This window comes from Lissotriton helveticus, chromosome 9, assembly GCF_964261635.1.
Source record: "Lissotriton helveticus chromosome 9, aLisHel1.1, whole genome shotgun sequence".
NCBI classification, from domain to species: Eukaryota; Metazoa; Chordata; class Amphibia; order Caudata; family Salamandridae; genus Lissotriton; species Lissotriton helveticus.
This window is the reverse complement of record NC_136070.1, coordinates 245,232,987-245,249,074: the sequence shown is the minus strand read 5'-3', so window position 1 is coordinate 245,249,074 and position 16,088 is coordinate 245,232,987.

Sequence of the window (16,088 nt, the reverse complement as noted above, 5' to 3'; positions counted from 1 at the left end):
AAGTGTAGTGCCGTTCAAGCCTGGAATATGAAGCCCATACAGGGCCACCACAAATGTGGAGAATGCATTGTCTGCAACCAGACAATTGAAGGATGAACGTCCACTGAAAAATAAACTGGAGCCACAATGAATTCTCAATTGTAGTGTACGCTGTGATTGTCCATGTAAAAGACTGCATTGGAAAAAATAAATCAAGAAGTCAGGCATCACATTGTTCAACACAAATCCAGAATTAAAACGAATAGTGTCACAGCACCCATGGTCAATCATTTCCATCAAATGGGCCACTCAGAAACAGACTTGTATTGGACAGTGCTAAGCCGGCTCTAAGCAGACCCTAGAGGAGAAGACTGTGACAGCAGACTTATGCGCAGAGAGGTATACTTGATTTTGAAATTTAACACAGCTTTTAGAGGGCTTAATGAAATGTTCGAGATGAACAAACTACAAGAGAGACTCACGTCCTAATGTTCCAATTCACACTGCAACTCATATAAGTCTTGTGTCTATAAGCTATAATTGAGATTCATGTCCGGCTGATTTAACTAACACTACAACTCCCAGAATTCCATGGACTAGCCTCTGGTGCTTGATTGAGCATGCCTTAATTTTCAAAGCTATTGAAGCAAGTCGCCATGTTTTGACGTCCTGATTCGAATGAGCCCTGGCAGTGATATCAAAAATATAACTGCACTAAGGTCAAGTCCGGTTATACATTTGAAGCCAGCCGGTCGAATTAGTCTCCCAAAAACTTAGCAACATGTTAATTAATACAAGCCTTGACATTTCCCTCGTTATGCGCTTGTAAACTGACGATATGTCACGTACATTCTATTAAAGACTCCAGCTGCGAGTGTATTTGCTTTTCACTCCGCAGCGCTTGTGAAACCATGTATGTATCCAGATGAGACGTCACGAAGTACTGAAAGGTTCCTATCTAACAAATGCATGCCGGCCACGAAGCAAATCTTTGGCCTGCATTCTTTTTCTGAAGCACATTTCAGGCTTTTAGATAAGAGAAAAAACGTCTAAACAAAGCTCCTCTTCCGTTTTTTTTTTAGATTCAAACAAGTCACGAATGAGGAATGTTTTGCTTTGATGCTACGGGCTATAATTCATCTCTATTTAAGAAAGGTAAAACTCTCTGGCTATGTGTTATATACTCTGTGGCAGAACGCATCTGTAATTAAATGCTTTAACCTCTTTGTGCCAAATGCGAGCAAATCACGACTAAGGCTGATTTCTCAAAACAGTACCCATTATCTAACGCACACCGCACGCTCAAAATTAAAAATACTGACGAAGGTAAGAAAAAAAAACCAAGATACTTCTAGACTGGGCTGAGTAAAGTACTCATTTAATTAGCAAACTAACCTGTCCTGTTAAACTAGGAAGGCAGGGGAGCGGATCCCTTTGAAGCACGGCCTCGCGGCCGTGAAAGAAGTGAAAAAACAGCAGGGATGTAATTAGGGGGAGGAGAAGTGAGGCCGAGCGCGCGCTGGGGTGAATGCCTGAGGCCGAGCTGCCTGTGGGAGGGAGGCTGATGGCTTTGATGTGGACGCACGTTCCGCACCATTGCACCACACGAACTGTCCGAAATCCGCGATGGTTTCAGACCTTGGTTTGCCCTCAATACTCTCGTCTATTAACCCTTGCGGGATTAATAGGCGAGACCTAAAAAGGGCACTTTCTGAACCAAGGGCTACCTTTGTGCAAAATGTGGTGTAATTCCGTTCAGCAGTTCGGGCTGTAGTTGTGTCTAAATCTTCCAAAGGGAAATAACATGGGGAAAATGTGTTTTGGGACCCCCTTTTTTCTTGGCCCCCGCTTGACGAATCACCCCGAAACTTTCAAGATAGGAGCTGACCGAAGCGGGCCATAAGTTTTGAAACTTTTGAGAAGATTCATCAATCGGCGCCAAAGTTATTGGGAATAGAATGTTGCGGATTTCCTATGGAAAATAGGTCCTAACTATAACTACCTATGTAATATATATATATATATATATATTCACTGAAAAAACCATAGGTTATAGACCATATATAGTTAGGAATTAGCATTTAAAAAACCTTATTTTACTCACACAAAACCATTGAAATTCCATATATAGTTAGTTGTACTAACTATATATCGCGCACCCGCAATCCACTGCTTATCATGTCACATATTACATCATTCATGACATGGTCAGTGACATCACTGATGACATCACTGATGACATCTCAAATGACATCACTGATGACATCACTGATGACAACATCCAGTGACTGTATTTTTCTGTAAAGTTAAAATATGTCTTGAGTGGATGTATAAGTGACTGGATGAAGGATTTAGTAGGTGCATGACTGACTGTATGAGTGAGTGATTAAATGTGTCTCACTGAGTGCATGGGTTAGTGACTAAACTGTCTTAATTTGTGCATCATTATGTCTGTTGTTCTGAAAACTGCTGCATGTGTTGTTCAGTAGCTATATGAGTAACTATATGGGTTATTGATTGGTTGCCCAAGTATTTGTATGGGAGACTGAGTGTGTGTGTGGGTGGCTGGGAGGTGTATGACTCTGTGCATAGATGTGTGAGCAGTTGATTCACTAGATGTATGGGTTCAAAAGTGCATGTGAAAACAGCTGTATGGGCGGTTGACTGTGTGCATCAGTGTATTGGTGAGTGAATGGATATCTCAGTGCTACATGTCAACGTAAGTACATATGTAAAACACAGTACATGTGAGACTTGACATATATAAATAACTGTGCATAAGAGCCAGTGAATGTGTGAGTGGCTGTATGCATCATTGTGAACTTGTATCCGGGATTGTATAAGAGAGTAAATATGTTTTAGTATATGTTTGAATAAGTAAGGTGTGTATAACTGTATAGTTGGGAAAATGGAGGTGTGATTGATTGTTTGCATGACTGACTAGGTGTGTGTGTAACTTCATGGATGAATGACAATCTGTGAGTCTGTGTTTACATTGAGTGTATCTAAGGTTATATTAGAGTCTGAAGAGGTTCATCGTATTATCACATGAATGATGTCATCAGTGATGTGATCAGTAATGTCAAATGAGATGTCATCAGTGATGTCATCAGTGATGTAATTTGAGATGTCATCAGTGATGTCATCAGTGATGTCATTTGAGATGTCATCAGTGATGTCATCAGTGATGTCATTTGAGATGTCATCAGTGATGTCATCAGTGATGTCACTGACCATGTCATGAATGATGTAATATGTGACATGATCAGCAGTGGATTGCGGGTGCGCGATATATAGTTAGTACAACTAACTATATATGGAATTTCAATGGTTTTGTGTGAGTAAAATAAGGTTTTTTAAATGCTAATTCCTAACTATATATGGTCTATAACCTATGGTTTTTTCAGTGAATTTTCAAGGTTTTGTAAATGCTAATTCCTAACTATATATGGTCTATAACCTATGGTTTTTTCAGTGAATTTCAATGGTTTTTTAATAGCAAATATCATAAGCTGTCGAATGTCAAGTACGTGGTAAGTAAAAACATTTTCGTGTTTATGCACACTGATCTGCTTTGAATGCTGCCCCCCCCCCCCTCATTTCTATTAGGAGTACTCTCTCTTTGCAGATAGTGAAGGGTAGTTAACGCAGGCCTTTGCCCCCGTTGTAATCCGTCGTGCCTGCTTCTCTCTCCATTTCATTGATTGTTCTCTTTGGTTCATTCTCTATTTACAAACAAGCACAGAGTCGCAATACTCTGTTTAGTCTTTGCAGATAGCGAAAAATCGTGTAAAAAAACAAAAGGAATCGAGCAAAATCAGTAGGCCACTAATGGGATCTCTTTTTGACCTGGCTAAAATAGAAACATTAGGAACAACCTGTTGAAAATAGCAATGTGTATGTACATAAGCGGCGTTCATTTGTGTTCACAGTACCCCTTGTTGATTGTTTGAATCGAGCATTGAATTGTTCGAAGTTGGTTCTCTTAAGGATCTTCTCTGCCTGCAAACGAGGAAGAATAGGAATATTCTCTCTCCCTTTGCAGATAGTGAAAGGTAGGTAACGCAAACCTTTAACACGTCGTGCCTATTTCGTTCCTCATTGATTGATTGTTTGCCCGAACATTGACTGTTTGGGAATTGGTTCTTTTTGGAGGTATTCCCTGTTTGCAAATAAACGTAGGAAAATCTTTGCAAGTAGTGAAAGGGTAGGTAATGCGGACCTTTGTCCCCCGTTGTAATCTGTCATGCCTATCTACTCCCCACTGATTGATGCACCTGTTTCACCCGGACCATTTACTAGAGATAGGTCATCTGGCCCGACCAGAGAGCACCCCTAGTGAAAAGGACATATGCAATAATAACGAAGTGATCACTGTATCCTGTTAACAGAAACTTTAGCATGAAACAACCTGGAAAGAAAGGAATAGGAAAACGAAAATCAGTAGGCCACTGATGAACTTTTTTATTAAATAACAAACAAAGAAACGATAACAATACGTAATGATAAAACCTATTATTGTCCTAGAAACAAGAAACGTTAGAAGTAAGCCCGTAATAAGAAACCTGAAAACAGTAAGAGAAACCAAGTGTGACATTGCAACGGCCACAAGGCAACGAGGCTTCATCGCCCCTCACTGCCCCAAAACGTGTCTGTCCCACCGCCTGCCACGCCCAAATAACGGCAAACTGGGAAAGATACAAGTCAGCAGACATCCGCCCCATTCTGGAAACTTTATCGGGATTGTACTTGATTGAGTGTGATGTCACAAACATTTGTGCGGATCTAGATTGTGTTAAGGAATACAATAGGTTAAGAAGAGAGTATGCGCCACATTTGCCTCAATATCCTTTGTTTGAGAAACAGGTTTCCGGCTACGCCCAGCCGGAAGCAACACATATAAGGCGGGTCCTGCTGCCAACCGTCGGCCAGGAGATCATCACGTAGGGTGTAGCCGGAGGAGAGGCCGAGGCCAGCGGGACCCGGCCAGGGGGATTGCTACGACCACCCTGGAGAGTTGCAGAGGGGGGAATGTCCGTGTCCTCGACCCTCCCCTCTCTCTCCCAGTCCGGCCACCATCAACCAGAGGCCGAGGCCGACGGGATCCGGCCGCGGTGGCGGTAACCCTGGAGAATTGCAGGTTAGACCCTCTCTCTCCCAGTCTGGGCCAGCATCCATGGAGGGCCTGGGAGTGGAGAGGCCACTGCACGAAAGGCCCAGGAGAGGCACCACACGCCAAGGCCTGCCCCACCGGATGAGCCAAGGAACCCGTTCATGGGGCCAGAGCAAAGGGCGTCCGGCCGCCATCCACCGGAGGTCCGGCCCAAAGACGGACGGGACATTTCTTCTTTCTTTTATAATGGCTGCGACAACACTGGGGGGGGATGTCTTGCACATGCCTCCGACCCCCCCCCCTCGTCCTCATCGCCTGGTCCGGCCATAACAAATGTCAAGCGAGACGCCGTGGGGTGCACTGTGTGGGAGAGACGGTGCGAACAGGCCTCTCCCGCCTCCCCAGGTGGAGGTTTCCCAGCTGCACCCTCAGCGCTCCAGGCGCCCGGAAAAGGGTTCTTCCACTGTGGCGATGCTGCAACGTCTCGCCCGGCAGGGTGGAGCCCGTCCGCTCATTTGACCCCGCGATCGCCAGTAGCTACCGAACTCTCAAAATGGCGGTCGACCTGGCAAGAGCGGGCCCAGCATGAAGAAATGGCCCGGTCACTGGTTGACTCCACCACCGTAGTCCTCCACGACCTTGAAGATTCTAGAGGAGCCGCGGGAGTCCCCGACCCCCGCAGACACCCCCGATGGGGAATGACTGCCATGATCGCCCGTGGAGTGACGAAACTGTAGCCGCGGGACGTCGGCGCTCCCATGCTGGCGCCAGCCTCTGTTTGAATGACTAGAAACCTGCAGACCTCAGTTCCGGTGAAAGCACAGTGTGACCCGGTAGGAAAAATTGTTGCACCCCCTCCCCTTTTTGACTGATGGTTCAAACCACCGATCCTTTCCTTTGCCCTTTTAACGGAACTTTGGACTGCCTCCCCCCCCCCCCCCGCGGCGCCCCACGCCGTTATTTGCTGGGCGGCAACTTACTAGACATCACCTTCGTGCCATCCAGATTTCAGCGCGTTCTGCTGCCTTGGAACTATTCGCACAACAGACCGCTACTGACAACCCACCCCCCGGGACGCCCCACGCCGGATACCCAAATCAGTGCGGCACCCAGGCAACATCTTCTGAATTTTCATAATTTGAAAGAACTAGTAACATGTCCTCATCAGGAATTTCCTCTTCAATCATCTCATCAGGAATCTCCTCATGAAAAGTCTGCAATGATGATTCTTGTAACTCTATGGTCTCCAAACATTCGATAAATTCGCCATCAAGAGATTGATCAAAAAAATCATTCAAGTCATCTCCTCCTTGTGAGAATATTTCATTATTGGTGCTGTCAATTTCATTAAATGTAGTGGATAATTCAAAAGAAATTGCCACGGTCTCTTCATTGTTTAAATGTTTTTACTGTTTTTGTTTTGTTGTATATATTTATAAGTTATTAAAGTTTTATATTCCTACTACTTTGTTGGAGTGCTATATATTTTTAATGTGACACATAATTGTAAAAACTTTGATGTACAAAGAGTCATCCCTGGAATCTTCCGCTTCAGGCTCGGTCCCCTCCCCAATCACAATACAGGATGGTTTTCAGATAGTAGGAACGCGTGTGGTTTGACGGATCTCATCGGGTGTGGGCCTTGATCTACTATAACTCCTTTGAAGAGGGGTGATTCTTTACAGCTGGGGCCATAAACTACATCTGCAGGGCTAGCTGATAGCCTGGACAATCGGACACAGAGGAAGAGGAGTGTCAGAGGGTGCGGTAGTGAATAGGGCGAAAGGGAGGTGTCGGGCGGGCACAGAGTGTGATTCTCAGGGAAGAGCAGCGCAGATGGGAGGAGGTTTATTGCCGATGCATAAGACAAAGAGCGGGGGTGACCAGTGCCTGGGGAAGATGCCTGCGAGGGTGGGGAGCCATGCTACGGATCAACAGCGTGCAGAGAGTGGGTCTGGTCAAGGCATCTAAAATGGCTGCCGTGCACGACAAAAGTGTGGCATTTCAAAAAAGGCAAGATGGCGCAGACAATGTTTTTCAACACTTCCTCATTTCCTTCGAATCGAACGTTAACAGACGTTGGTGCATATTACCAAAGTTAAGCGATATTTATCGCTAACGATGCTTAGCAACGAATTTTTTACCGCTAAGCATCGTCAGAAATTATCGCAGATAAACCTTGCTATTATCAAGGTTTATCGCAAATGCGATAAAAAACGGCCGCAAAGCATGAATATCGCTAAAAAGTCAGCGATATTCATGCATTACCGAGCTAATGCTCTTAGCCATGTTATCCACCTCCCATTGGATAACATGGCTAAGAACTGCTCAGGGCAGGTGTTAGTTTTTGGAGATATTCGCGCTTAGCGCGAATATCTCCAAAACTTGGTAATAGGAGATAGATATCTTGCATGTTGTAATGCAAGTTATTGTGGTATATGGAACTCATACCATAATCTCTCAGGAAAACAGAAACTGATCCTTTTGGGACCGCCTGAGAAGGCCTAGGGGGTGAGGGGTACTCTACTTTGCCCCCTTTTCACGTTCCGAACTATTTTATTTTACTCTCTTCTGTAATTACACAAAATGGCAGCGATAAGATGCATCAGACACAGACAGTGAGAGAAAGGAGGCCGGAGATGAAGAAGAGATGTCAAATACACATTGGAGATAATATAGTGGGACAAGGAAAGTAAATATGAGTAAACTTACCATGTAACATAAAAATGTTGCACTCTATACTATAAGTCTCATTTTATACTACAATCACTTCGCTACAACCTCATAAATTAAAAATAAAAATGAATAATGTCTCAAACAATTTTTGATTTCTAAATATAAATTTATTCTTCTGAATTTTCAAAATTTGAAAGAACTAGTAACATGTCCTCATCAGGAATTTCCTCTTCAATCATCTCATCAGGAATCTCCTCATGAAAAGTCTGCAATGATGATTCTTGTGACTCTATGGTCTCCAAACATTCGATAAATTCGCCATCAAGAGATTGATCAAAAAAATCAATCAAGTCATCTACTCCTTGTGAGAATATTTCATTATTGGTGCTGTCAATTTCAATAAATGTAGTGGATAATTCAAAAGAAATTGCCACGGTCTCTTCATTGTGAGCCATTTTATTTTGAAATTGCTTGCTGTAAATTGCAGAAAAAAATAATCACTTTCATTTATCGTTTTTAGTAATACATAATATAAAACTAACTTTATCAAGTATTTAGTATAACAGAAGGACTGTAAATAAATAACAGAAAACATTTTTCAAATTATCTTAAAGTGTACAACATAGTTCCCCTTACAAATTAACAACTCACCTTTTTAAAAGTAGGAGAAGTGTTAGTACTGTGTAAATCAAACACCAGAAATTGAGCACCACAAATTCCTCACAAATATACCTCAGACAGTAGTATCACAAAATGGCTGTGGTTTCCTCTCATTTTAGATATATACATAACCAATTAACTTTCATCACACACAAATACAAAACCAAAGTAACATTTTAATTGGTTCTACATTTCAACACTTTCAAATGTGTTTTCCCCATGCAATTTTCCATAGGACATTTAGATACGTCTACAGCCTGAATGGCTGAACGGAATTACACCAAACTTGGCAAAATGGTACATCAAACCTAAGAGGTCAGGGAGGATCTACTATGCCCCCTTATGGTCATTTGCCCCTTCGCTTTGGCCTCCTCTTGTCTCTCGATCCTACCGAGAGACAAGATGGCGGCCGCTACGGACTGTTTGGAATGTTTACAGACGCCGGAGAACCAATCAGCTTCGCAAAGCTCCGTAACGCGAAAAGTACGCGAAGCGGAGCGCTGTTACAGATATATATCTTTTTTTGAACGTTAATTTCTCAAAATCCACTGGAGCACATATATTGAGACCTAGCAAAGGCACATCGGGCTACCAGTCCCTAATATTTTGCCAAGTTTCGTGCAAATCCATTCAGCCGTTCGATTATTATTATTAATTTTTTTTTTTTGACCCCGCGGGGCCCTTTTAAAACCTCCACATCAAACCTAGGGGGTCAGGGAGGATCTACTATGCCCCCTTATGGTCATTTGCCCCTACGCTTTGGCCTCCTCTTGTCTCTCGATCCTACCGAGAGACAAGATGGCGGCCGCTACGGACTGTTTGGAATGTTTACAGACGCCGGAGAACCAATCAGCTTCGCTTCACAAAGCTCCGTAACGCGAAAAGTACGCGAACTGGAGCGCTGCCCGGTCCGCTGTTACAGATATATATCTTTTTTTGAACGTTAATTTCTCAAAATCCACTGCAGCACATATATTGAGACCTAGCAAAGGCACATCGGGCTACCAGTCCCTACAATTTTGCCAAGTTTCGTGCAAATCCATTCAGCCGTTCGGGCTAAAAGTGAGGCCAACCGCCCTATGGAAAACTCAATGTTAAAAACACGTTTTGGGACCCCCCTTTTTTCTCAGCCCCCCCTTGACAAACCCCCCCCAAATTGTCAGTGGCTGCTCAGAAACAAAATGTTCCATTTTCCTGAAAATTTCAGCCAATTCCGTCCACAAACGCCAAAGTTATTAGACATAGAATTTTCAAAAATCCCATAGAGAAAAAATCCTAACTATATATACCTACTGGCGACCGCCAGTAGGTAATATATATATATATATAAATATAAATATATATATATATATATATATATATATATATATATATATATATATATGTATATATATATATATATATATATATATGCACCAGCAATTCCAACCACTTCCGTTTGTACGGCGAAGCAGGAACTCAGACCGACCACAGCATATTCAGGCAAGGTAAAGTTTTATTTTTGTTCCTTCACAGCCAGCAAGACGCGTTTCGGGCTTCAAGAGCCCTTGATCACCTTCAGCTATCTGTATGCCACTTTTCGTTTTTTATTTAGTGCTTAACATAGTGCACACCCCTTCCCAGGTGGTTGTTCGGGTCATGTGATCATAGATAGTAACAACAGACTGCTTTCAATTTCTGCTGTGTGAGTTCAACATTAGTGCCTAAATGCATACAGATTTAACACAATATGGCACTTCATATTCATTGTGCTATCATACTAATACCAATACAATTTGCAGTTTCTAAACTGCTGTTTTTATACATTTTAAATAATATTATTTAAAACAATATAACAAAAGTTTGTTTATAGCTGGATAAATCCATGATGTAATAAATACATTATTTTTCATTCACTGTAGAGTTGGATATTCTTTAAATCATAATTTTGATATATATACATAAACAGGTCAATCCCACTCCGGGACGACCTATAATTTCAGCTATAGGTGGGGTCAGCAAAAACATTAGTAGATATGTGGACTTTTACCTTCAGCCATTAGTACAAGGCCTTCCATCGTATTTGAAAGATACCGGGGACTTCCTCAATAAACTGAAAGTCATAGGGCATTTACTAATCACGCTTGACATTGAAGCACTTTATACCAGCATAGATCATCAGACTGGTATAGCAGCGGTAAAACATTTTTTGGACACAAGACCGCTGTACTTTTACCCCCACAATCTGATGCTTTTAGAACTCATCAAATGGTGTCTGTTCAATAACTTTTTATCTTTGGCAAAGAGCTATTTTTACAAAAACGAGGTGTGGCCATGGGTTCCTGCTTCTCCCCAAGCTACGCGTGTTTACATGTGGGCTTGTGGGAGGAGCAGGTCCTCAAGGGGACTCATGGTGCAATTTTTAACACCAAAGTGATTCAGTGGTATAGATATATCGATGACGTGTTTTTAATTTGGGATGACAGTGTTGTAAGTGCACAAGAATTTATCTCACTATTAAATAACAATGCCCTCAACTTGAGATTTACATCACATATCAGTGATTCTAGTGTAGAATTCCTGGATACTACAGTATACATTGAGGGCGGTAGTATTCAGACGACATTGCACAGAAAAATAACAGCAGGCAACACAACCCTCCATGCCACCAGCAGCCACCCCCAACACGTTATAAACAATATCCCTTATGATGAACTCCTTAGGGGAAAAAGGATTTGTAGCACAACAGAAGAGTGTGATAAATGGTCAGCTGACCTATTGAACAGATATGAAAAGAGGGGATATAGTGACAGAATACTTGAAGAGGCAGGAAGGAAGGCTAAAACCAGGTCTCAAGAGTCCCTTTTGAAGGGGAAAGCTATCTCCGATAGGGTAGTTGCAGTATCATCTAGCACACCAATTGCGCAAACGGCCCCCAGATTTATCACGACTTTTAGCAAACATCATAAACAAGTAAGGGGGATTATGAATAAAAATTGGCCAATTTTACAAACTGATTAGGTTCTGGCACCTATTTTAGGGAGCAGGCCACCATTGCATTTAGAAAGGCCAAATCAATAAAAATGGACCTGAGAATGGTTAGCACATTTAAGAGGAGTAAAAGTACCTGGCTTAAAACCAAGAATGGATTTTTTAAATGCTCTACTTGCAGGGCTTGCAAGTTTGGGATTAACAAAAACAAATACAAAGTCCCTTTTATCCCCAATGAAAGACCCATTACAGGACACTTTACGTGTCGTACAGACTTTGCAGTATATGTCTTATCATGCACGTGTGGTCTTTCATACATTGGGAGCACCAAGCTGCAAGCTTATGCACGCATTCTCCAACATCTTCAGGCCATTGTCAATAGTGATCCCAGCTATCCAGTGGCTCGGCATTTTAAAAAAGTACATGCCAAAAATCTTGGCTGTCTCAAATAATTTGTGATAGATGCCATTCCTCCTCTTCATATAGGAGGGAACAGAGAAAAACAGTTGAGACAACTGGAATCACAATACATCCTGGAATTCGATAGTAAGGCCCCGAATGGTCTCAACAACACGGAAGACCTACATAATTTTCTGTAAGATTCATTTAGTCGCACAAATCATATATATGTAGGGTCTTAGATGAAATAGGAGACATTTTGTTATGAGAATGCTTTTAACTTCAAGCCATATGTTGAGTAGACTTGGGGAGATATTTTAAAACATGTGCCTCTTACTATGTATTCTGTAATGTTATACTATATTTTTTGTGTTACTACATCTCTATATATATTTTTTTATCCCATGAGACATAAGAAAAACTCTTTATCTTTTTTAGATGAGATGTCCACTCCTAGGATACATTTCTCTGAAGTTTATCGATTGCACCTTTGAACAGGACTTTTTGTTGTGGCTATATGTATTATCTCTAACAGTCTACCAGACCTCCCATTCTATGTATTATTGTATTTTACACATATTAATTTCTTGCACGTTATATCACATTTTTAAACATGGTTTTATGGGACTGTATAGTACATTTGGACTGCATATCTGCCTAGGCTCATGAGTATGTATTGTTTGATAGCTCCTAGTCGGGAATCAAATCGAGGACTGCGTATTTTGCACACTTGCAAAGAGTTTTGCACTAAATGTAACTGACAATAGGGGATAACATGTATTTTGTACTGTAAGCCAGCATACATTTGCAAAAGCAATGTTATGTATATTACATCATGCACTTTATTTGCGTATTTTTGCACATTTGCTATTTTTTGCACAATCTGCAATTTGCACAAGTCATAAAGTACTGTATACAGGTCTCTAGCAATTAGCTTAAACAGCAATGCTAGGTACATAATGTTATGCACTTTATTTGCATTTTTTGCACAAATTTGCTAAGATTTGCACACTGAAAACGAGCTTTTGAAATGTAAGATCAAACTGAGTCGGATTGGCACTGATTCTGGCAGCAAGTCAGTATTTTACACTAGTTATATATCAGAAATACAAACATTTATTCGTTTATTGTGTTTTATAATAGCGGCAGATGCAGACTAAGTATTCTTTCCATGTCTATGCATTTTTGAACCATGTGACACTAAATGGGTGTGTATTTTAAAGTCCAATCTGGCGTCTATGGGTTTACATGTGATCGAGGCCAGCTTGGCTGGCCGAAACGCGTAATGACAGGTTGTGGGAGCACAGCAAGCAGTTGAAAATAAAAAAAACAACTGATATCACTGCAATTGGAGTTCGTGTGTCTCTCCATCGCCGGGCCGGAGGTTGGGGAGACTTTGGATTTTGTGATATATATACATATATATCCCAAAAATATCTACTTCCGTGAAAGAGATGAGGGGACACAGCGGGACTTGAAAACAACATTTATTTTAGATGTGGCATGACGTGTTTCGGCGGTTGCCTTCCTCAGATGCCTTGGGTATATATATAGCGCTTTAATGGGCACAGCAGTAAATTCCACAGGATTACAAGAGGTCTAAATAAACAAAACATAGTGACAATATATAACGGAAGATTGTTACAGACCAGACAGTATTATAGACAGACGTGGAGTACTGAGGTAGCTAGGGTAGAGCCTCGTAATGGTGGGGAGAATAGAGGAACAGTGTTACCCGAGGTAGTAGTGATTGATAAACATATAATTTTGGCATTTAGTTGGCAGCTAAGGTCTTCCAGGGTGTCCTTCATGAACACTGCAGGAGTTTCATGCAATAACAAAATAAAGACTCCAGACTTTGGTGTCAAACTCTCCAGTTCGCTTCCCATATGAGAACTCATCCCTGTTGCAGTAGTGACGTCTTCACCACCCACGCATCTGAGAACCACGGTACTGTTGTACTTGCTGCTCAGCCAGTGTGAATGTGGTGTGGAATGTTGGAGCGTCATGAATCTGTGGAATGTGGATGTATGATGTTACAACGCATACTTTTACAACGCCTACCTTTACATCGCAGGTTTTACAACGCATACCTTTACAACGCATAGTGCTTTTAGGCGCTGGGTAGTGAATAGTTTAATTTACTATTCCAACTCCAGTCCCCGTGGATAGTAGGGAAGGTGATGGATAGTACATTAAACCTATTCCCTATCCTAGATCGCCCCCAGCGCAATGCGTTGTAATGGTTTGCGTTGTAAAAGTTGCGTCGTAAGGGCACTGCGTGGTAAAAGTTTCATTGTAAAGGATGTTTACCGCGGAGGGTTGGGTAAGGGAGGTCGGCAGTTGGTGTACGGGCTGAGCAGCAGGAAGGCTGCTCCTGGTGGGGCTCTTTATGACATCTTATCTCAATAAATCTACTTATCCAATCTACCTTGGAACCGGACATCTTTTATTGATTACAACAGGTACCTTCTGTGGTACCACAGTTCCAGGGACTCAAATGATGCCCCATGAAACCAACAGCTGCAGGCTGTGAGTTTCACTCACTTGGGGCTGCCTTTCCTCGCGCTCCTGGCTCGTAGCTGCTGCTCATTGCACTTCCAGCTTCAAAATGACAATCTGTCTGAAGGTTTGAAGCTGCCTTTTAAATCTTCTCCACAATGAGTCCAATTCATGTTTTTGCCCTTTTTTTCCTTTTCCATCACTGCTGTTTCTTCCTTGATTCTTTTCTGGTTTTCCTAATACTCTTTGTTTCTTGTCATGTGATAATTGATGTCATTTCATTTTGCTGTTCTTTTACAGTACAAAGGCTTCAGTCTGGTTTGAGGATGTATCACAACAAAGCCCATTTCCATTGCTTGTTTCCTCGCTCCTTCCACTTGATGATCCTCATTCCTCAATCCTGAAGAATTCTACCATCGGATTTCAGATTTCTGGTTTTCTATAACCCTCTGACTTCTCCATCAAGTAAATAGGTTTTTATGCCTTTGTCTTTTTCCTCCTGAAAAGGTAACAGCTTATTGAGGGAACTTGCCCACCAAATATTGAAGTATGTGGTGACATTGTGGCTTCCGGAAACAATCCCCCATACACTGGACAACATAAGATCCAGGCAGAATTAAGGTGAACAGGTTGCAACGCCAACAAATTCCAAATTTTGTCCAGATGGATCCTGGTGTAGACCTGGCTACTATCCTTCAGCATTAATAACAACAAAAGAGTGTTCAAGCTCGTCGGGAAGGACGGGTTTCAGAGCACAAAGAAAGGAGGAACACCCTCTTGGTGTTTATAGAAAGCCCTCACTCACCGACCTAGTCGGTGACATGCTTCATCATCGGGACCCACTGGGAGTGGCCGAATGCCACCCCAGTGTGCTTCAACGCCAGAATTACTGCGGAGCGGGTAATGTGAAGTCGTGAGTGGCTAAGTGGTTGTGTAAGTGACTAGAAAAAGTGTAGGTGGTGAGATTAAAAATGTCTTAATTGTATCAAAAAATATCTTTATTGCCTGATCAATAAGACATATTAAAAATAACTCGTGAGACCCGGTTACCGAGGGCAGACGCAGGTACCAAGCGGGTGCTAGATGCCGAGGGCGGTGTGCCAATTGCATCACCACCCCCCTCCCGAGGTCTATGGTGTGATAGCTTCACACCTGTCAAGTGCATTTTAATTTTTGGTGTGGTCTCCAAAACTGCGAGTACCTACCATTTGGTTGCACTTCTTTTTGACAGTATTTTTATATTTTTTACTTTCACGTCCCTTGGTAGGGTGGGCCTTAGCGCGTCCATACTGCCGGGGTTTATTACACCATAGGTCCTGACGAATGCCAGGTAAATTAACACCGACATTGGCAGAAACATGTTGACCAGCACATAAATCTAGAGAAAACAAGCCACCTAATTTATCTGGCTGAGTTTTCCCATACATATTTTTAATATATCTTATTGATCAGGCAATAAAGATATTTTTTGATACAATTAAGACATTTTTAATCTCACCACCTACACTTCTTCTAGTCACTTACACAACCACTTAGCCACTCACGACTTCACATTACCCGCTCCGCAGTAATTCTGGCGTTGAAGCACACTGGGGTGGCATTCGGCCACTCCCAGTGGGGCCCGATGATGAAGCATGTCACCGACTAGGTCGGTGAGTGAGGTCTTTCTATAAACACCAAGAGGGTGTTCCTCCTTTCTTTGTGCTCTGAAACCCGTCCTTCCCGACGAGCTTGAACACTCTTTTGTTGTTATTAATGATGATTAGTGGGGAATAAGAGTGTTCCTTTC